General features: G+C 33.3%; 1 protein-coding gene and 1 non-coding gene across 3 annotated transcripts in view; one reads left to right on the forward strand and one right to left on the reverse strand.

Annotated features, from left to right (window-relative positions):
• The window catches only part of TAOK3 (TAO kinase 3), a 145,742-nt gene that overhangs the window by 18,890 nt on the left and 103,384 nt on the right, over nt 1–23,468 (forward strand). The gene's annotated exons all lie outside the window — the stretch shown is intronic.
• Nucleotides 11,791–11,862, reverse strand: TRNAV-AAC. Its single transcript has one exon. It is a non-coding gene; the product is annotated as a tRNA-Val (tRNA).

Raw genomic sequence — 23,468 nt, forward strand, 5'->3', positions numbered from 1 at the left:
ACATTTTAATCTGCACAATTATTTATTTAGTTAAAAGTAATAATGATGATTTATATCACTCTGAAATGATAAATTCCCTATTGTAAGGTGTTGTGAAATCAGTTGCTTGTTAATCCTGAAGTTCGGAGTTCCCAGCAGGAAGACTTGTTGGTAAATGAGTAGATATGGAAGCTAAGATCTCCTTTATTCTCTTTTAACTTTTCCTCCTTTTCTGCACAAAATGGTGGGAAGTCCTTGACCAATATAGCTCTTCTTATATAAATTTTAACAACTATGTAAGTTATACATGAAGTTTATTTTAATAAATAGAAAATACAGGTGGTATTTAGAAAAAAAAAAGTTATCTTCTATATCCAAATATTTTTTGATGTATAACCTCCCAGACTTTTTTTCAGATATTTAAAAATAATAATTAGGAAGGTTATATTGCATATATTATTTTATAAGCTGCTTTTTAAAAACTTTACCATATCAACAAATACTCATCTTTCATCTAAATGTACTTCTTCCATGTAATTTTTAAGCCAGCATTATTACATGGTTATTCAAGGTGGATTTTTTTTTTTTTTTTTTTTTTTTAGTTTTTATTCTTACAAATTGTTCTAAATAGTTCCTTAGTTATTCTATCTTGCGTACAACTCTAGGTTTCTTTTCAGTCATAGGAGATTCTACAACAGATAGGTGATAAGAACTTGCTTTCCAAGAACATAGTTTACTTTTTTTTTCAAATAGGATGGATGAGTAGCATTATTATACTGTGTGTCCCAGCCAAGCCTCCTGTTGCCAGGAATATGTTCCCCATTTCCCCATGCACCAGAAACACAAGCTAATAGTGTTCTGACAATTCTGTCAGCCACCAAGGGCTTAAAAGGATGCATACTTATCTCCCTAAACACATGGCTCTTTTCTTGGCCTTCGTCTATTCCAAAGGAACTCTACCTCCGCTTCTTCCCTTAAGACTGTCACCCGTCTTCCTTCCTCGTATATTCCTGCCTATTCTGGACTTTTTTGCTTCAAGTTTTGCATTCAGAAATTCTCACTAAATTCTTAACTAAAAATTTTACTTCAAATTTATACTACTGTAAATTTGAATACAAGCTTAGATGCTGCTTTCACAAAGTAGATGTGATTCAGTAGGCATTTTTTTTAACACTTTATATTTAATGACTAGGTGACTAAGTAGACTGAGCTTACAAATTTTAAGTGACCCTTAACTGGCTAGCGTCTTAGAAAAATAAATTGAGTTGTTATTATCCCGGGCAAGATGAAGGGATATGTGGGTATTAATAAGAGGACATATACTGAGAGACTCAATGAAGTAGTAAAAAAATATAATAATAAAGTATAAATATAGCATGGGGCTCCAGACTCTGAAAAAGCACAGCAGAAAGAGAACTAAATAGTATTAAGTATGGGAAGATAAAATATTATTATTATTTAAAAAGCCGTAATACTATTAACAGTGTTATCAACAGTAGTAGTGTCAACTGATCATTATTTATTTCGTGGTTAAAAAGGAACCTAATTTATTTTTTTATTTTGACTATATTATTTCCATAGTTTCTAATATGCATTAAGAGAGAAGAGAGGGAGAGAGAGACCCATGGAAGTGATTAAAAAAACAGGACTGAGTGATCAGGAAGTTCTAACTGCCACATACCTTTCGTGTTATTGAACGCATTGTAAAATGATAGCGCTGATACCACACTTCCTAGATGGGATTTTCATCATTGTCAGCATGTGAGTAGGTATTGTTGATGTGAACACTGCTCTCCCTCGTGAGCCTGTTAAGATGGATGGTTGTGTTAGAACATGGTACTCCGTCTGTTGTGTATGTTAACAGAGATTTACACCAGCACTTTTATATAATAACCGAACAAATCAACTCTATAATTGCCTTTCCTAAATCTGGTGGATTATGTTTACTATGACACCTGCTTTCACTTTGTTCTAAAAGAATCAAGAGCTTGAATTTTTTGTATTTTGGTAAGTCAGAAAAAAAAATTAAAATGTACACAGGATAAAGGGCAATGAGTACATTAGGGACTCTGGGGGAAATGAGTGACACCAGTATAAACAGTAAAAATACACAGGATTAGAAGTCAGCTCATTGTCAACGTTTAAATTTTCAAAGTCCACATAAAGCTTTTTTTTATGCTGTAGAACTTGAATTAAGTTCTAACGAATTTTTACAAGATGCTCTGAGTTTAAAAGAAAACATTAAACCTCAAAAATTCCTATCTCTAAATTACTCTCTTTAAGTACTTCCTTTAATCCAAATGTGTTAATGGTTTAATTTGGAATCACTCTGACACTTTATTCTATAGTTTACCAATGTACCTAGTGCTATTCCCCGCACATATCAAACACTCAGTAAGTATTGTTAATTATTTTACTTGGCATTCTAAGCCCTAGGCTTAAAGTAAAGAGTCACATGTACGGAGTATGGAGACTCCTGAATTTCTGTAACAAACTTTTGCTTTTGATTAATAAATTTACTTCACAGTGAACTGCTATCTAGAAGTTACCAACGAATGTGGAAGGGACCACTGTATAATTTTTTTAAAACCTAAGAAATACCATTAGAGCTTGATATGGAAACTTCAGAACACCTAGTAATTTCTAATTACAATGTCTCACAACAGAGTACCATCAGATATTTTATATTGCATTTTTAGTTTATTGGTAGTGTATAAGCCTGTTATAATATCTGAGTAAAGAATCTGGCATTTACTTTGTTGATTTCTGCAGGCTTCTGTGGATGATAAGCTTCTAACCTTTATTATTTCGAATCTTAAACTAAATGTGCTTCTTTCTTACTGTATAACAAGATCTATTTAACATGTTGGAGAAAATATTAACTTTGCCACGCTTTGTAAAAGGATAAAATTGAAAGTTATTTCATGTTGTGCTAATAAAACTTTACTGATCGTATTTATATAGCACTGTCAGTTAACAAATTAGAACATAGTCTGTAATTGTCAGCAGATTGATTTCTCATGCTAGCTTTCTCACTGGAAACGCCAATATCATAATAATATCAAAGCTGCCTACTCTCTGGGATGAGGAAGCCACATGATCTCTCCAAACTCTGAAATCCTGTGATTTCAAGCTAATTTCAAATGAAGGAGGAAGTATTTGGCCAAGTACAACAGTGCAAATGTTAAAACACACAAGTGAGAGATTACAAAAGAGTTTTGTTAGCATCGTTTAGTGGACTTTCTTGATAAAAATCTTACTAAAATCATTATTATGGGTAGTTGTATAGTTAAAACAGACCGAAAAAGGACATGTTTTGAAAATAGGCAAAAATGAAATCAACACTTCCCCCCCTTCTTTTTTCCCTAAGTTTGCTTGGTTTCACATTGTGCCTTTATCATTTGTAGCACATATATCAACATTGTCCTGCAAAGGTGACTTAGCCTGGTTATTCACTTATTTTTTTATTAGATTTAGTTATTTAAATTCATGAAAATGCCTAAGTTTAATTTTTAAAACATATTAAAATTACTATTACTATTAAAATAAAATTTGGCCACATCAGCTAACCACAACACAATATCTGGACCTGATGTTGACTTGTATAGAAGATAATAGAGTTTTTTAAAAATTAAGAGGTAAGCTGGGAACTTTGAAAATTTGACCTTATTTTTGATGACATTAAAGTTGATTGTTACATTTTAGGTATACTAATGGTATACTTACTATGTTTTTTTAGCAATAGTTCTTTTAGAGATACAGTCTGAAGTGTTTATGAATGAAACGGTATATCTAGGGTATGTTTCAAAATAATGGAGGGTGGACAGTGAGTTGGTAATTTAAAGCTGGGCCTGATGTGGTTCATTATACTGTTCTGTCAGCTCTTCATGTGTGACATTTTCCATAATAAAAAGAAATTTCAAAATAACATTTAATACCCATCTAGAAAGTTTTATATATGAAACTATTTAAATGTCTTTATTCCTTGTGAAATGAAAGAAAAGCTTTACCTACAGTAAATTCCATACGTTGCCATTCTCTTCTCATAATCCATGTTCCTGATCCTCTTTTCTTGCTGTTAGAAAAGAGCTGTTAAAATTGTCACATGGTAGAAAAAGAAAGTAAGGGGGACAAAATCACTTCATTGTGCCCAGAAGGAATTATATTTAACTCCTTTGCTCTTCCCTTTCCAACCTGGCAGAGAGTTTTCTCTCTCTCTTTTTTTTTTTTTTTTTTTTGGCAAGGGGTGGTGTGGAGGAGTTAGTTTCAGTACCATCACATTAAAGAGATATCGTTCAATTGTATCTGCGTTTTATCACAAATACTTATATATATGCACAGAAATGTATGGAAAATACTTAGTTATTCTCCACAATTCAGATTTATAATTTATTCCCTCCAAAGATCAATATTTTATTTCCTTAAGCTCTAACTGGTTGCTAAAATAGCCCTTTTGTGTTTTCAGAGATGTAAGTGTAATTCCTTAATAGCATGAATATGGCACGTGAAAATGGTCATTTTTGAGGACAGAATGGACCACCAACATGCAAGATTTTGTGAAATATAAAAAGTTTATTTCTTCAAAATTTAAAAAATTGGTAGAAGGGGTATTTCAAATTAAAAACTAATTTAAAACAGCATGTTTGTATTGGAAGGATTTGCAGAAAAGAGCAACTAAAATGCTCAATAAATGTCTCTACTTCACAGCCCCGTGATATGATTCATTACACAGATTCAAAGATAACAATGTTATAAACCATTCAGGCCAGTAGTTATGAAGACTTAACTTCTACAATTGCAGGACTTTGGGGAATTGAGTTTTCTGGTGAATTGTTATGAAGAACTGGGAATTCACGTCAAGCCCTTGTCTTGGTTTCTTACCTTCTCTGTCTCCTTACTACTGTGCATCCTCTTCACTGCCATCAGAGTTAACTTTCTAAAAGACAAATCTGATCATCATTCACTGGCTTCAAAAACTCTAGTGTCATCACATTGTTCATACGAAAGCCTGACTTGCCTTAGTGTAGAATCCACAGACTTCTAGCTTCATCCTGCCACTCTCTTAGTAGAGACCTGTATAAACTTAAGCACATCAAGCCCTTTGCTGGCCCCAGGGAATCCTGTGCTTTTCTTCTACCACGGCACTTTTGATTGCTCGATTCCCTTTGCTTGGAACGGTTTTCCTCCACTTCCCCCATCTCATCTTTAAGACCTGGCTAAAAGATCACACCTTTGAAGCCTTCCCCCAGGTACCCCTGACAATGCTAGTTATTCCCTCCTCTGGTTTCATAAGCACTTTTCATCATGTCACTGTTTTTTGTACTGTATTCTAATTATTTGGTTGTGTTTATTCACCTTTTCTATTGATTGTTTCATTCATTCAGTCATTCATTCATTTATCAGGTATCAATTGAAAAGTTACTATATTCTGGACAATGGGCACTACAGATAAGAGTGGTGATTAAAACAGTCTTTGCCATCTGCTAGTGGAGGACACATACATTTTTTTAAAAAATCACGAAAACATTTATATAATTAGAATTGTGACATCAGTGAAGGAGGAGTCTCAATACCCAGATGGCCCATCCTCTTTCTGCCCACTTCCACTCCACCAGCACCTAAGCTAGTGCCTCACACACGAGCAACTCAGTAGATGCTTTAAAAAGTGAGCGATGAATGTATGACTGTACATGAACCACATGGAATATTTTAGATTAAACTTTAGTTTGAGATTCTGTAGATTCACACATAGTTGGAAGAAATAATTTAGAGATCCCTCACACACTGTTTCCCAGTTTCTCCCAGTGATAACATCTTTAAAAACCATAGTACAATATCACAGCTGGAACACTGATATTATTCAGAATTCTCCCCAGCTTTATTGGTACTCATTTGTGTTTCTATTTAGATCTGTGTGATTATTTACATATGTAGATCTGTATCTGCCACCAGTCAAGATAAAAAAGCAGTTCCATCACCACACCTGCTACCATCCCCTTCTTCCCAACCCCTGTCTTTAACCCCTGGAGACCACTAATCTGTTCTGCATTTCTACAGTTTTGTCATTTCAAGAAAATTATAAAAATGGAATCATACAGTATAACCCTTTTCTTTTGTAATTCAGTATAATTCTCTGGGGATTCGTCCAAGTTGTTGCATGTATTGTTAGTTCATTTGATACCTTAAAAATTTAACTCAAATGGATTACAGACTTAAATATAGACATAGAAAATAGTCCTTTTATTGCTAAATAGTATTCCATGGTACAGATGTGTTAACAGCTTGTTTAATAATTTATCCATTGAAGGACATCTAGGTTGTTTCCAGTTTTGGGCTGTTAACAAATAATGGCTACTATGAACATTTGTGTATAGATTTTTATGTGAACATATTTTTCCATTTCTCTGGGATAAATGCCCAGAAATGCAGTTGCTGGATCATGTGGTAATTGCATGTTTAGTGTTTATAAGAAAGTGCCATGCTGTTTTCTGGAGGGCTATACGATTTTATATGAAGGAGAGCAATGTAGGAGAGATACAGTTTCTCCATATCCTTACCAGCCTTTGGTTATGTCACTATTTTTTGTTTTAGCCATTCTGATAAGTGTATAGTAATATCTCATTGTGGTTTCAATTTGCATTTCCCTAATGGCTGATGAAATTGAACATCTTTTCATGTACTTATTTGTCATTTGTATATCCTCTTTAGTGAAATTTGTGTTTGTCTTTGCCCATTTTCTAATTAGACTTTTTTGCCTTTTTTTTTTCTAACTGTTAAGTTTTGAGAGTTCTTGATATATTCTACATACTAGTCTCTTGTCGGATATATGGTTTACAAATATTTTCTCTCAGTCCGTAACTTGTCATCCTTTTAGTGGGGTCTTTTGTTGCAGAGCAGAGGCTTTAATTTTTGATTAAGTCCAATTTGTCAGTTTTTCTTTTTATGGATCATGCTTTTGGTGTCAAGTCTAAGAACTCTTTGCCCGTGGCTAGATCCCCCAAATTTTCTCCTATGCTTTTTTCCTAAACATTTTATACACTTATGTTTACGTTTAAATCTGTAATACATTTTGAGTTAATTTTTGTTTAAGGTATGAGGTTTAGTTCAAGGTTTATTTTTAGCCTATGGATCTTCATTTACTGGAGCACCATTTGTTGAAAGGGTATCCTTCCTCCATTGAATTACTTTTGCACTTTGTCAAAAATCATTTGGGCTTATCTGTGTGTGTCTATTTCTGGGTGTTCTCTTCTGCTCGGTTGACCTTTGTGTCTCTCTCTCCACCAGTACCAAACTATGTTGATTATTCTAGCTGTATAGTAAGGCTCAGTATCGGGTAAAGTCACTCCTGATATTTATTCATTTTCAAGATTGTTGAGCTATTCTAGCTCTTTTGCCTTTCCATATAAATTTAGAATTTTTGCTACGTCTACCAAAAAACCTTGCTGGGATTTTGATACGAATTGCATTAAAACTATACGTCAATCTGGAGAGGACTGACATTTCTTTCTACATTGAGTCTTCTGATCCTTGAGCATGGTATGTCTTTTCATTTACTTAAATCTTTGATTTCTTTCATCAATAGTTTATAAATTGTCAGCATGCAGATTATTTACATCTTTTTTTAAGTTCATACCCAAGTATTTCATTTTCTGTGGAGTGATTATAAATGATACTGTTTTAAATGTCAGTATCTGCACACATGTTTATTGTTAGTATATAGAAATGACATTGATTTTTACAGACTGCTTTTACATCTTTGTGACCTTGCTCAACTCACTTATTTGTTCTAGTGGTTTTATAGATTCCTTGGGATCTGCTACACAGACAATCATATATCTGCAAATAGTACCGTTTTATTTCTTTCTTTCCAGTCTGTGTGTCTTTTTCTTTTTCTTGCCTAATTGTCCTGGCTAGAATCTTCAGTACAATGTTGAGTAGAAGTGACAAGAGAGGAAATCCTTGTTTTGTTCCTGATCCTAGGAAGAAACCATCGTTTTTCACCATTAAGTATGATGTTTGCTTTTGTTTATTTTTTTGGTGGATGCTCTCTATCAAGTTGAAGTAGTTCTCTTCTGTTCCTAACTTGCTAAGAGTTTTTATCATAAATGAGTGTTGGATTATGTCAGATTTTTCTACATTGGTTGATATGATTACATGATTTTTCTTCTTTAGCTTGTCGATGTGGTCGCTTACATTCACATGTTGAACCACCCTTGCATACCTTAAATAAATCCTTCTTCGTCATGGTGTGTAATTCTTTTTACAGATTGTCAGAGTCAATTTGCTAGTATTTTGTTGAGGATTTTTGTGTCAAAGTTCATGAGAGAGATTGGTTTGTAGTTTTTGTTGTTTTTGTCATGCCTTTGTCTGGTTTTGGTGTCATTGTAATATTGGCCTCATAAAATGAGTTTGGAAGTATTCCTTCCTCTTCTATTTTCTGGAAGAAATTATGTAAAACTTGTGTTAATTCTTCTTTAAATATTAGATGATATTTTCCAGTGAAGTCATCTGGGCCTGGGGATTTCTCTTTCGGGACCCTTTACATTACAAATTTGATTTTATGGTTATAGAACTATTCAAGTTATCTAATATTGATGGATTTTTGATGGTCTGTGGTTTTGAAGAAATTGATCTGTTTATTCTAAGCTGTCAAATTTGTGAACATAAAGTTGTTCATGGTATTCTGTTACTATCCTTTTAATGGCTACAAGTTCTATTAAAATAGCTCCTGTCTCATGCTTGATATTAGTGATTTATCTCTTCTCTCTTCTTTGTCAGTCTTGCTAGTGGTTTATCAGTCTTGATTCTTTTTCAAAGAATCATCTTTAAATTTTGTTGATTTTGCTTGTTTTTTTCCTCTTTTCAATTTCATAGATTTCTGCTCTTAATTTATTATTTCCTTTCCTCTGCTTACTTTGGTTTTGTGTTGCTAATCTTTTTCTAGGTTCTTAAGTTCCCTTTATGGAAAATTATATCATTGAGCAGTGGGGAGTGACTGACTTAATGACAGGACAACAGCATAGTTGCTTTCTGTGTATCCTAAGGAAGGAATGCAGAAAAAAAAAATTGAATGAAGACACTTTATTTATTCTTATCTAACTGTAGCCTTATATTAAAAGAGAAGTATAAAATATTTCGGTGCTACTGAGATGTCAGTTGGCCTAGAAATAAAGGAGAAAATTTTCTGTATTGGTAGTTTTAAAAAAGGAAAGGAGAATTCTGTAAGACAGATATATTAATGGAAAAAAGAATAGACAAGAGAAGAGTATCTTAGAAAAGATAACTTTGTTTATAACCAAAGTATGAAAGAATAAAGTCTTATAATAGAAACTGAATGCTGGATAGTGGAGTTGGAGGGGCAAAAAGAAAATATATAAGGAAAGAAAAGACTATCTATAGTTTTAAAAAAATAAACAATTAGTATAAATACTAGAAATTCTTCTTAATTTTCTATGCTATTCATAGGTATTATAGGTATTAGAAGTAAATTCATTTATTTCTAATGTGGTAATAACCATACTCTACCTTTATAAGTTTCAAAATGCTTTTACTTACTAATCATAGATTATATTGTATAACAATTTCTAAAGCTCCTTTACATACATTATTTTATCTGATCCTTGAGATTATCGTAAGGTCAGATATTATTGTCTTCATTTTAGATAAACACCTGGCTCAAAGTCACAGGGCTAGCAAATGGTGCAGCCAAGAGCAGAACCTCGCTTTTTGGTTCCTAATTTAGCGTGGTAGAGCCATTTCCTGGGACCCCATGCTGTTTACCTCTTACATTTATTCCCTCTCTACATCAATTCAGGAATCAAAGGTTAAATGGTATAGACTTCCTCCTAAAAGAAATGGAATTGAATTCCAAGTTACCCTTCTATTCTCTTGGAATTACTCCCTCTTTAAAAGTAATAATATATATGCATGTTGGAAGAAATTCTCCCCCAACATAAGATGAGACCACAGACCTGTGTGTGCCATATGTAGAGTTTTGTGTTGCTTGTTGGTCTATTGTTTTTAATTAATTCTTTTCTTTTATTTTGGGGGGAAGGTAATTAGGTTATTGATTGATTTATTTTGATGGGGGTAACTGGGGATTGAACCCAGGACTTTGTGCATGCGAAACCTGTGCTCTACCACTGAGCAATACGCTCCCCACCACCACTGATTGTTTTTAGTAGGTGGCAGTTAAGCAGAGATGCCAGAAACTCCAGTCTTGTTCTTCACACCAAAGGAAACAGATGTCTCACATTTTCACAAAGTTTATGGCAGTTCAGACTTATGACCCTCCTAAAGATAAATGAGAGCTGTCAAACCAAGGGTCCTTGTTCACCAAGATTGCCTTCTGCTGCTTTTTACCCATTTCTGTCTCATTCTTCCTCCCTAACCCTTCTTCTGTCTTTTTTCTTTTTCTTCTTTTTTTTCCCCCCTTTTTCCCTCCTGGGCTTCTTTTTCTTTCTTGGTTTGTTTGTTTTTTTTCCTTTTCTTTTTATTATTAGCCAACGCACATGAAGTTTAATTGTCAACTGCTTTCTTTTGCAATCCAGAGGGGCTGCAGTGCAGTATACTTCCTCTTTGTGATAACTTCCTCTTTGCCCTACAATCAGCTGGAACCAGATAAACACAGACATGATATCTTAACTATCTGGAGAGTGCCTAGGGCCTGGGTTATGATAATGGAGTTTCAGTCAAGAATTTGAACACTACCTAAAAATACACTATGCTGCTTTGGTATATTTTAAAATTCACTTAGAAATGGGATTTTTTTTTCTGCCACCAATAGATAGATTTATATTGACATGTATAAATAAACATGTAGCTATTCTCTGCAGTTAAGAGAAGTGGATGTAGACTTACCAGACTTCACTATTCTAATATAACTGGAAACAGTTTCGTTCTTAGACTTAAATATAATCTTTACATTTATTTTCTCAACTGTCATTGTGATTTTTTTATAGTGAAGGTTCTATCTTGTCTCTCATCCTAACATCTCTAGATATAAATAACTTTTCTGTAGAGAAAAAGAGACAGGAAATGAGAGTTCACATTTTAAGACTTGTCATTTTCTAAAAAGTGCACATCATTGAACACCTAATAAATCCCCCCCAAATGTTGAAGATACCCAAATTTTTTTTAATTGTTATTAAGCCAGAGTTCTAACTTAATGGTAAACATTGACAGTGTATTGTCATTCTTCAGTCATTATTTACAAGACTCAAAAGGCAAATAGCCTATTGCTTTGCTTTATGTTTCTGGTCAGCCACATATCAGAGTTCCATTTTTAAGTCATGGCAGAAGTGGCTTTACATAACCACTTAATGCAAATCCTGATTAAGTTTTGTCAAAGAAGTCATCTGGTATCTGTATACAAAATAACAGAATTGAGGGGCTATTTATTTTCCATGTCCTTTGGTTTTTATCTGGCTCTGCTATTCTTATTTAAAAAGAGCAGAGAGAATGACCTTCTGAGTGTAAGCCAAAGTCATAGAATATAGCTTAGCTTCATATCTTGATATAAAAATCTTGTTCCTCCAATGCCTATAAGTAGGAAATGTATAGAAAATGACTCATGGCATAGAATACAGTCTTTTTGCTATTTATGGTTCTGGCAAATATTTAACATTAATCTTAACACATTATCTTCCTCTTCTCCGTTTTACTTTTCCTAAATATGCTCTGAAATAAATAATATATAATATTTTTGATATTTTGCTAAGTTTTAAAAGGTTGAGAATCAATTTTTTTTAGGGTTTTGTTTTTTTTCTGTTGGGGAGGTAATTGGGTTTATTTATTATTTATTTCTTTTAATGGAGGTACTGGGGATTGAACCCAGGACCTCGTGCATGTTAAGCATGTGCTCTACCACTGAGCTACACCTTCCCCCAAGAATCAATTTGAATTGCTTTGGAATTCAAGTTTTTCAGGACACAGAATCCTGGTGTGTTCCCATGTTAATTCTGGAGAAAATAACCCAAATTTCGAGAACTAAATCACCATTCCTAGTAGAAGGAGATAATCACACCATTTCCTTCAGGGAACATTGCAAACATCGTGCTTAAAGCAAGGTCCAAGGTCCAAACATCTATATTCTGTTACCCAGTTTGTTGGTTGTGTTTATTCGTCATGAACTCGCTGTCATGCTGTCTTGCCTCCAAGCCTTTGTGTTAACTACCCCCTGCTTCAGATACTTTTTGGTTTCTCTGGGACTTTCTTACCCTCTTCCCTCAAGAGACTGGGTTACAGAAACTTTATGTGTGCTACACTTTTCTGTTACTGCCTTTGCTTCTGGCTTGCTTTCTCACTAAATATGATCTCCTTGAGAACAGAAAACTTAACACGTTCGTGATTATGTCTTTACTTGGCCTAAAGCGTGGCACATAACAAGTGTTAAATAAATGAGTACAATTTACAGGAAAAATCGTTGCTTAATTTCATATTGCTTTCAGATTTAAAAGCCATTATAAATCCCTTATACCAAAATATTTGTTATCTTGATGAATACTACACTTTTGTGTACAAGTGGGGAGTTTCAGTAATTCAGTTATATTTTAAATTTGGGGACTGGGAATGGATTCTTTAGTATGAGATCTCCAATTGCCTTTGAAGAAAAAAAATTTTAGCTCATCTACCCAGAGGAAATAATTAGTATAATATGTTACTCATTAATGTGAATTTTTGAAATAGCTGAGTTGTTTGTTTTTTTAATAGTAAACTAGAGAGTTTTGTCAAAGAAGTCTATCCTAGTATAGAGCTTTGAGCTTGAGTAGAGTCTGGTTCTGCATCCTCATGTAAGTGTGAGTAGAGCATTAACTTAGTTGTTTCTTCCATAGACTACAAACTTCCTGAAAGTAAAGTTTGGGGCTATCGTATTTTTGTGAAAATTTGTGAAAGGAAGGGAACATTACAGTGGAAATCTTAGTTCTTTATGTGAACTCTGTATGGTAGAATGCATATATGGCCAATTTCAAAAAATAGAACTTGTATTCTAAATATAAAATGCTTTCTGAAAATAAGCAAAAAGGTCCTATTAGGATTAGGAAAACCACAACTTTGGGATTGGTTTTATACAATATTGTCAAGTCTTCCAGGCCAAGTGGGTCTAAAAATTAAACCATAAAGAGCAAATGGACTTTTCAAATTTTATCTACCAATAAAAATTGGGAAGGACAGTGTTTGTGGTCTCTAAGTAGATCTTTATTCAGGAAGACATAAAATGGAAACTCTAAATGCCAATATTCCTGAGGCTTATTTGTGAACATTATATTTTAGGATTTTTATAAAAGTTCGTCTTCTGCCAAAAAGGAAACTTGAGTTTGAGAACCAGTCTCCAAGGACTTGATACTGAATGAATTTAACTGTTTGTCTAACATTGGTTGATTTCATTATTTTTGGCACAAGATCAGAATAGCTTAGACATAGCATCTGTATGAATGTTTATGAGAATTTTCCTTCACTATTATGATTTCTCAACATATGTAAATACATTTCTTTCGGAGTGATATATGTTTACATTATATAAACAAGTAGTTCAAACTTGTTTAGACTTTAACTTTCATGCTGTGATTATAAAGTTAATGAAACGAACTTTCACTAGTCCTGGTTCTTAACCTTTTCAGGAACTCAGCTTCTTCCTCTGTACAATTGGGATAATAGTGCCTACCTCTTAGGACTTTTGTGGGAATTAACTGACATAGTATACATAAAACCTCCAGCACAAAATAAGCATTTCATAGATAGATAGTGATAGGGTGAAATCAATAGTTATTTTTATTATTAAAGCCATGTGCAGGGATTGTGTTAGGTATTTCGCTTGCTTGTTTGTTTTTGATCATGTGATCCTAGATTAGCCCAAATGTGTCTTTTAAATAAGAAATAACCATTAAGGAATACTTTGCAGTAATCATGTAGTGATCTCTTTAGGCTGATAGTGAAGATATGTGTCAGCAGGTTGCAGATTAATATTTATGGCATGACTCCATTTGTGTAATAAAGAGGGGTTTATCATTACACATATTTAAGGAAAAGTTTTTGAAGAATACACAGTAGTTTCTTAGGAATTACTTTTGAGGAATGAGAATGGGGAGACCAAGTAGAGAGGGAAACCTTTCATCTGTACCCCCTTGTACAGCTGAAATGTTGTTGAATGTTGTTGAACATGTATTACTTTTATAATAAAAAACAAAAATAAAGACCATTGAATGTTTTGGCAGCAATTGGTAGACTGAGGATTGTAAATAGAATAAACTGCCTAATGTGCTGGTGAAATCTAAGAGTAAGTTTTTTTTTTTTTTATCATAACTGATAACATCAGTAGAATTAAATCCATAATTATAAAAATGAAGATATAATGATGAATTATATAGAGAGGTTGCTGTTAAAATTATAATTCATTAATCCAAAATGCCTTGCACGATGCTGGGTACCTTAAAGATGTATTCCTGATAGTTTTAAATTCAGAGTAATTTCTGTTCTGTAAAAAATGCAAACAATACAGAAAAGTTGAAAATGAAATTCCTCTGTAGTAACACCACCACTGAAGTTTATTTACTGTTAGTGATTTGATGTATATTTTTCTGCAATTTTTTCTATGGGCTTATGTAAACCCATATATAATTATATGCATATATTTCTTAAATAAAAATGAGATATTATTATATGTACTGTTCTGCAACATGCTTTTTTTTCACTTGATACATTTATATAAGTATGTAACTATATAAGTATATAACTATATACTTATCTCTTTCTTTTAACTAAACTGTTATGCCATAATTTACCCAATTTTGTTGATGAAAGTTAAAGTTCTTTGCATTGCCTTGCTGTGTTGAACACTCCTATCTTGTTATGTATTTCTATAGAATAAATGCCCAGAAGTAGAATTTTCAGATGACAAGGTATCTTTATTTTAAAATTTGATAGCCAGGGCCAGATAGCCCACCAGTGAAATTGCCTTACGCTTCCAGCAGATTGCAGGGAGACGGGTTGATAATCAAGTATATGAAACAAAGAGTATACGAAATGATAGCAAAATGCTGTTTATTGGTGGGCTTGTGCCAAAACAGATCTCTCATCTACTAGGCAAAAATAACATTTTTTAACAAGGGGAACAGAAAAAAAGGATGTACTGTCCTATTGGGTATCCCAGCATTCCTAGTATGCTGTCTTGTTTCATTATTCATGTGCTGGCAGCATCTGCTTCAAGATGTGATGGTTCAACTTGTGTAAACCTATTTTTCAAAACATAAAGAAGTCATACACCTTTATAAGACCACTAAATTTCGTTCGACCTGTTATCCTATATTTCACTAGACGTACGATTAAAAGAGATTACAAGTAGTTTACCATTAAATGGGGAAATGTTAAATTTTACTAATCATGCTAAAATGTAAATTAAAGTAAGGCTAAGTATCATAATTATTACAAATACCTTTTGACACATCAATTTCACATATAGAAATTTATCCCAAGCAAATAATTACGGGTACATCACCACCATCTATTTCCTGAACTTTTTTGTCATCCCAAACAGAAACTCTGTATTCATTAAGCACTAACTCACCATTCTCTCCTCTTTGTCCAGGCCCTGGTAACTTCTCATCTACCTTCTGTCATACGAATTTGCCTCTTCTAGATATTTTGTGCAAGTGGAATCATGTTATATTTGTCCTTTTGTGTCTGTCTTATTTCAATTAGTGTAATATTTTCAAGGTTCATCCATGTTATAACATGTACCAAAACTTCATTTCTTTTTATGGCTGAAAAATACTCCTTTGTATGTATAAACCACATTTTGTTTATTCATTTATCTGTTGATAGACACAGGCTGTTCCCACCTTTTGGCTATGAATAATTCTGCTATGAACATTGGTGCACAGATATCTGTTTGAGTCCCTTTTGGATGTATGCCTAGGAGAAGAATTGCTGGGTCATATGGTAATACTATGTTTAACTTTCTGAGGAGCCACCAAAGTGTTTTCCACAGCAGCTGCAGCATTTTTTATTTCTACCACCAAAGTAAGGGGGTTCAGATGTTTCCATATCCCGGCCAACACTTATTTTCTTTTTCCTTTTTTTTTTTTCTTCTTTAAATTATAGCCGTCCTTGGGTGTGAAGTGGTAGCTCATTCAGTTTTTTTTTTTTTTAATTAAAAAAATTTTCTTTTTAGGTGGGGAGGTAATTAGGTTTACTTATTTATTTATTTCTTTTGGAGGAGGTACTGGGGATTGAAACCCAGACCTCGTGCCTGCTGAGCATGCGCTCTGTCACTTGAGCTGTATACCCTCCCCCCAGCTCATTCTGTTTTTGATTTACATTTACCTAGTGACTAATAGTGTTAAACATTTTTTCAAGTGCTTATCTTTGGACAGATATCTAGTCAAATACTTCTCCTGTCTTAAAATTGGGTTATTTGTTTTTTATGTTGTTGAGTTGCAGGAGTTCTTTACATATTTTAGACATTAGCATTAGAAATAAATTGAGGGGAGATCAAAGAAATCAAATAATTAGAAACAGCCTTTGAGTCACATATAGGCAATTTCCCATCCCATTACCCTTGCAGGCTTTGCCAGTGTACTTATGTTGGCATCAATACCTCATAATAACCTCCCTTCTCTCACCATCCTAAAAATACCCCATCAGCAACCAAACTGTCCTGCATCAATATCACCAGCTTATGGTGAGCTTGGAGAACTATCCAATCCAAAATTTACAGTCTCCTTTACTTACTATTTTCCCATCAATTTTCCTTTGTCATTTACTTAAAATTTAGTTAATTTTACTCCAACAAAGTTTTTTCTGTCATGTGAATATATATATTCACTCTTTCCCAAGACTCTCATAGTTACCTCAAATAACTGTTCGATCTAGTCTCTTCTATTTTTAAATCCTCCTCTTTTGGGGGAGGAAGTTGGGTTTTTTTTTTTTTTTTTTTTTACATTAAAATAACTAACATCTATGAACCTATCTCTTAGAATTAATTTTTTAAAGAAATACAGCATTATGTAATTGAAGTCTCTTGTACGCTTTCCAATTCTTTCCCAGAGGCATCTCCTCTTTGGAAGTTGGTGTGTATCCCTCCCCTTCCAACTTGTACTCTAATTATAAGTGTGCCTCTACAAATAATAACGTAGTTTTTTGTGTTGAAATTTGCACAAATTTCAATATATTGTACATATGATTCTTCAACTTGATTTTTCCTTCATTATGTTTTTGAGACTTAATGTATATAAAAACATTTAGATCAGGTTCATTGATTTAAACTATGACATGTCTTTTACATAGGATCATTATACCATGATTATTTTTCTCTATTGATAGGTGTTTAAGTTGTTTCTCATTTTTTTTTTACTGTTACAGTGCCTTAATGAATATTCATATGCCCATGTGGGAGTCATGTTCTATGCACATCTCCAACTTCGCTAGATAAATGCTAAATTATGCTGACAAAATGGTTACAGTGATATTTCCTTTTTACTTTATTTCTGAGCAAAAATATGGTGTTGATCATGACTGGTAAGCATTGTTATAATGGAAAGGACACTGGATGAAAATTAGAATGGAGTTTCAGCTCCAGAACTAATTGCTTAGATAACTTATTTAAAGTTATTCCATCTATCTGAGTCTGTTTCTCCTCCTGCAAAGTAAAGTCAAATTGAATGTAATCTCCAAAGTCTTTTCCAACCCTGATGCTTTGTGGTTTTAGTGCCAATGAAACATGTGTTGAGAGACAGAAGAGCCATACATTTTTTAATGAAATTAAATCTAAGAACTAATGTCAGCAGTCCCTAAAGTCTTTAAGTAGTTCAAAAGTTCAGTTCAAAAGAGTCTCAAATCTCCATTTACTATATAATTTTTATAAACACTGTCTTAATTCAAGATACAGTTTTAAAATTATTACTCAATTGAATGTTTTCTGATTTGCATAATTAGTTGTATTTCAAGAGTACTTTTTAAAGATATTTTAAAATGCAAAATAAGGTATTAGATTTGCATTATGGTTAACAAATTCTGTGAACTAACCTAAAAACCTAAATTTCTTATGACACATTGATTTGTGGTTAAAACATATTCAGCTACAGACACTTCACTTTAAAGTGAACATTTGGAACCCAATGCTTTTGCAAGCTGGAGACTTCCTGTAACTTTAATTTCAGGAAATCCTAGGCAAATATACAGTTACAACTCTAGAAAATTTATGGATGGTGTGTACTGTGATGGAAATGAAAATGTCACTGCTGAAAGAGTTGCATTTTGGGGGCTTGGAAGGACCAAGAACTTCCTTCTTAGGCTTTGTTTTCTCCACTAGCAGTATCATTCAATTTACTACTCCTGGAGAAAGGCAGACAAGATTAAAGTCATGGTATGGAGAAGTTTTTAACAAATACTTTGCAAAAGGGCGAAGATAACTTTAGGGGCAATGATGGTAAATAACTTATTTGAGTCACCAAATTAAGATGAGCCATAATTATTTATTCCAGTTCGAAATCTTCATTAGAAGTTGTCTTTGCTTTCCTTTAACGTAAAATGTTAGGTTTTCATTTCTGTAAATTTTTGGCCTTAGATTACTGGACAATTCAGTCATCTTTTGTGTTAAAAATTACCATAAGAGTATTTAGTACAACCTTATAAAGGGGTTACTATTGACGATAGTCTTCAAGATATTAAAGTATCCCAGTCTTACTTGAAGGTATAAGATGGCCTTTCTCTCTTTGTAACAAAACTGAGAACACCTTAATTCTATAATGCCCTGCCTGACCTTTCTGCTAGGATCGAGGATTTTCCCTACGTGGTTGGCTATCTGTTATATGTGAGTTTTGAACTGTCACTTTTTTTTTAAACATTTTTTATTGATTTATAATCATTTTACAATGTTGTGTCAAATTCCAGTGTAGAGCACAATTTTTCATTTATACATGAACATATATATATTCATTGTAACAATTTTTCTCTGTGAGCTACCATAAGATCTTGTATATATTTCCCTGTGCTATACAGTATAATCTTATTTATCTATTCTACATAAACTGTCACTTTTTAAGATTTCATTTTGTTTGCTTTTAACTTTATTAAATAGCTATTTAGCATGTTTTCTGCCCTTTCCCCCCCTTTAATAATAGGAATTTAAAAATGCATTTTTATTTTTATTTATTATTGTATTATTTTATTTTGGCAAGGGGGAGGTAATTAGGTTTATTTACTTTTAGAGGAGGTACTGGGCATTGAACCCAGGACCTGGTGCATGCTAAGCATGCGCTCTACTACTTGAGCAATACCTCCCCACCAACAGGAATTTTTTTTAAATTTATTTTTTATTTATTTATTTTGGGGGGAGGTAATTAGGTTTTATTTATTGATTGATTTTTGATGGAGGTACTGGAGATTGAACCCAGCACCTCTCACGTGCCAAGCAGACACTCTACCACTGAGCTATACCCTCCCCACCAATAATAGAGATTTTTTTTTTTTTTCAGTTTCATTTTCACTCCAGTTTTTAATACAAGACTCAGCAGAATAAAGCCTCAGCTGATCAGCAGTTTTGATTGATGGAATTCACATCTGTTGTGTTTCCCAAATGTATTTTCCCCCCACCTTTCAACATTCTCATCATGATTTTGTTGTGCTAGATCATGATACTACAGGCCTCTGGTTCAGATCACTGTTACTCAGTAGCCAAAAATAACGTTAAGACTGCAAGGTTGTGACTAAAGCTGTTAGAGACAAACAAAAAATTTATAGTAGAAGTGATACTCTTCTTTTTCTGTTGATTCAGTATGCAACTTTGGGCAGTTAGTTTCATTCCATGTAGCTTTCATTTCTTCATTTGTAAAATGAAGCTAATAGAAGCTGTCTTGTGGATTTTGTAAATAATGCAGTTATAAAACATTTGTGAGTTGTGATGTCTGTTGAATTGGATATTAGTAATAAACCTTTAATAGATATTTTAAGAAGCTATTTTCTCAGAACTATCCATTTCCCTACCCCAAGAAACATACCTTACTTTATTGTAGTTGTCTAAGACATGACTGGTTATAGAGGATAGAAACATGGGTAACTATTATAATCTAAAAGTATAGCATTGTTGCTTATTTTAAAAATCATAGTTGCTTACATAATTTAATCATATCTATTCTGTGAGCTGTTTACTAGTCTTAATAAATGTTAAATTATAAATTCAGGTACTAGATTTTTTCTTAAAATTTTTAATCCTTAATACAAGGGGATTACTTAGGTTTCTGAGTTTTATTCAACTCATCTGCTTTAATTTTCTATAGCTATAATTTTTGTCTAAGGTTTCTTTTATGAAATAAGTAATACAAACATGAAAAACTATTTTGATGATAAATGTTAATTTTTAAACTAGTAATTCAAGTGGTAGAATATTGGGATTATGGTAGTCTTTAAATTACAAATGTTCTCAGACTTATCCTTGAGCCTGTTTTGCGTGAATGCCTGAAGAATTTTTTTTTTTTTTTGCAATCTTTGGAATTCAGTAGCTTAACTAGGACATGATTCAGTGTTTAATTATTTTATGACGATTTTCCCTGAGATACTGTGTGCCCTTTCAAACTGAATGTAGCTCAGTCTGTATGTAGACTTAAGTCTTGTTTCTAGAAGGTTTCTTTTCAATTTTCTTAATTTAAAAATTTTATTATATATCCATTCTCTTTCAGGATGCTGATTATGAATATGTTCATCTTTAAAATCTTCTGTAATTTTTTAATTTTCTCTAATTATTTTTTAACTTTGTTCAGGGCCTTTTTGTTAATGTTCTTAGTTCTACACTTCACGTCCCTTACTATGCTTTCTATAACATTATAAGTTCTTTGTCCTGCCTCCAGTGCAGGCTTCATTTTGGTAGTGGTTTTATTTCTTTCCACTTCTTTCTTGACTTGTGTCAACTTCTGTTTCAGTCCCTTTTTGGCTTAACTCTTGTATCCCTACTAGGAACTCCTGTTTTATGGACCAATTACTTCATTGAGTTCTTCTTCTTCTTCACTTTTTTTAATTCATTAGCAGTGTGTTCTGACACAACTTCCATCTCGTGCATGACATTTTTTTCTGAAGAGAGCTTTACCTCCCACTTCTTTTCTTTATTTCTTTGTTTTGTTTTTATAACATCTTTACATAGATTTGAAGCTGTTCCCTTTTTATTAATATTCATCCCTAAATTAGATGAATTCTTTGTAGTCTTGTGAGATTCCTAGGGGGAAGGGCCCAAGACCATGTTTTAAGCTAGCGCTAGTAAGAATTTTCCCAACTTAATGATGAAGATCCTTTTAACAAACTTATTTATGAATTCTTTTAGTCTTTACTTTTACTTAGGCAAATGTCATTAAAACAAACTTATTTGCGACTTCTTTTACTCCCTATTTTTACCATGACAACAGAGCTGCTGTTTTATTTTTTTAATTTTGATCTCTAATTTTGAAGGAAAGGCCAATACAAATTTTTCTGGACATAGTTCATTAATTGTACTTAAAAACAAACTTACATGAATATCCACGAAATAGTTTTAAGAAACAGTAGGACTGTACACTATCCATGAATATCTACAGAAATTCTGCAGATGTAGCCAGTAGCTATTATGTATAGATTTACTGAGGAAGTAATGTTGTTTTAAAGTGCCTTATGAATGTGATTAGTTTTCTCACTGCCCTAAAACTCTAAATTCAGAACATGTTAAGGTTATCCTCACTATATGGTTTGCACATTCTTGGCTTTTTTCTGTCCTATACTTTAAATCCCTCCTCCATACTCTCTCCTACAATAGGAGAAAAGATCTACCAACATCACCAAGTAAATGTGGTAAACCTATTTATATGGCTAGTTGCAGTATAATAGAAGGATGATTATAACATTTAATAGGTTATATCAAATAGATATTTTATATTAAATAGATAAATTCTTGAAATCTTCCCAAGCAAAATTATGGATAATTTTTTATTTTTCTTTTAAAACATTTTAAAACTATGTAATATAAAGAAGGGAATAGAATGGTTTCAGGGACTAAATTTGAGAGCTCAGTTAGTTAAGAAGACCTAAGTATCAGAAAGAGGTGGACCATAGACATTTTGTATAGCGTCCACCATTTCCCAGAGCCATTTTGGGGTAACACCCTTGGTATACTGAAACTTGGTATACAGAAACATTGGTATACTGGGAAATGTGAGAAACTGGAAATCAGATACTATTCATAAAAGAATCAGAATAATAATAGCAGATCTTCCTATCTTAACCAAGATGTTATAATAATTGAATGTGATTAGGTATGTGAAAGAAAGCACTTTATCCAAATGTTGTTGTTATTTGTTAAAATTTAAAAAGAGACCAAACTTGTTTCCAGCAGCCTTTTCAAGCAGCTGGAGCAAATCCCAGCATCTACCTTGGAGTGCCAAACCCTCTTTTTCTATGACCAGTGAAGATGCTAACAAGTCTTAAAACTACTCATTGGAGCAGTACGCAGCCACACATTTGTAGTGTTTGAGTAACAAGATCCCATTTTCTTGGGTAGAGTGTTTAGTATTTAGAAATCTTTTAAGGGAAGAACCCCCTGAACTTCGTTAATAGCTCTGGGAGGAAACTATTAACTTCTAGAGAGTTGTGGGACTCTACTCTCGAGTGCTTGGAAATTTGTCAAACAGTAGGAGGAAGGAAGGGGTAGGTGTAACTGCTCTCCTAGACCCTGTGAAAACACACATACACGTATACACTCTCCCTGCTCCGTGATAACTAAATGCAACAGTTCCTGTTTCCTATTGTGTTTCCCTTTCATTCCTGTTTAAAATAAAGACAGCCTGGTCAGGAGCTAACTAAATGTGACCAGTCTGAGGAGAAGGTTTTAGAGTGAGAATGAGAGGGATGGCATGGGTGGTGGTCCCTTCCTGTCTCAGAGGTGATGCCAATAAAAACAATTAAATTACCACAGGAGCCTAGGGTCAGAGTTAGACTTTAGATCTTAGCTTTTTGTTTCACAAGTGATTTCAAAGAAGGAGTGTGAAAGCACCAGTGACGGTGAGGAGGGAGAGGCTGGTGGAAGGTTGATTTATACAATGGTCAAACAGTGCTGAAACCTCGGTACTTCTTGCACAATCAGTCAAGAGACATGTCAGCAATTCCTGAGGCAATGATACAGTCTTTATTGTTTAGTTATGAGAATCATTATTATTCATTTTCGATATAATTACCGGTGTTTTTTGAGCTATCTAAAACTGTGCTGTCCAGAATGGTAGCTGCTAGCCGTGTAACTACTTAAGTTAAAATTTAATTAAAATTTTAACAAGATTGCAAATTCAGTTCCTCAGTCACACTAGCCACATTTCAAGTGCTTAATAGCCACATGTGGTTACTGACTGCTATATTGGACAGTGCAAATATAGACTATTTCCTTCGTCATGAAACATTCTAGTTGAAAGTACTGATCTAGAACAAACTCTGAGAGCAAAAATTTAATGTTAAATATATGTCGTTGACAATCAAATGATTAAGGT

Source organism: Camelus ferus, chromosome 32, assembly GCF_009834535.1.
Source record: "Camelus ferus isolate YT-003-E chromosome 32, BCGSAC_Cfer_1.0, whole genome shotgun sequence".
NCBI lineage: Eukaryota > Metazoa > Chordata > Mammalia > Artiodactyla > Camelidae > Camelus > Camelus ferus.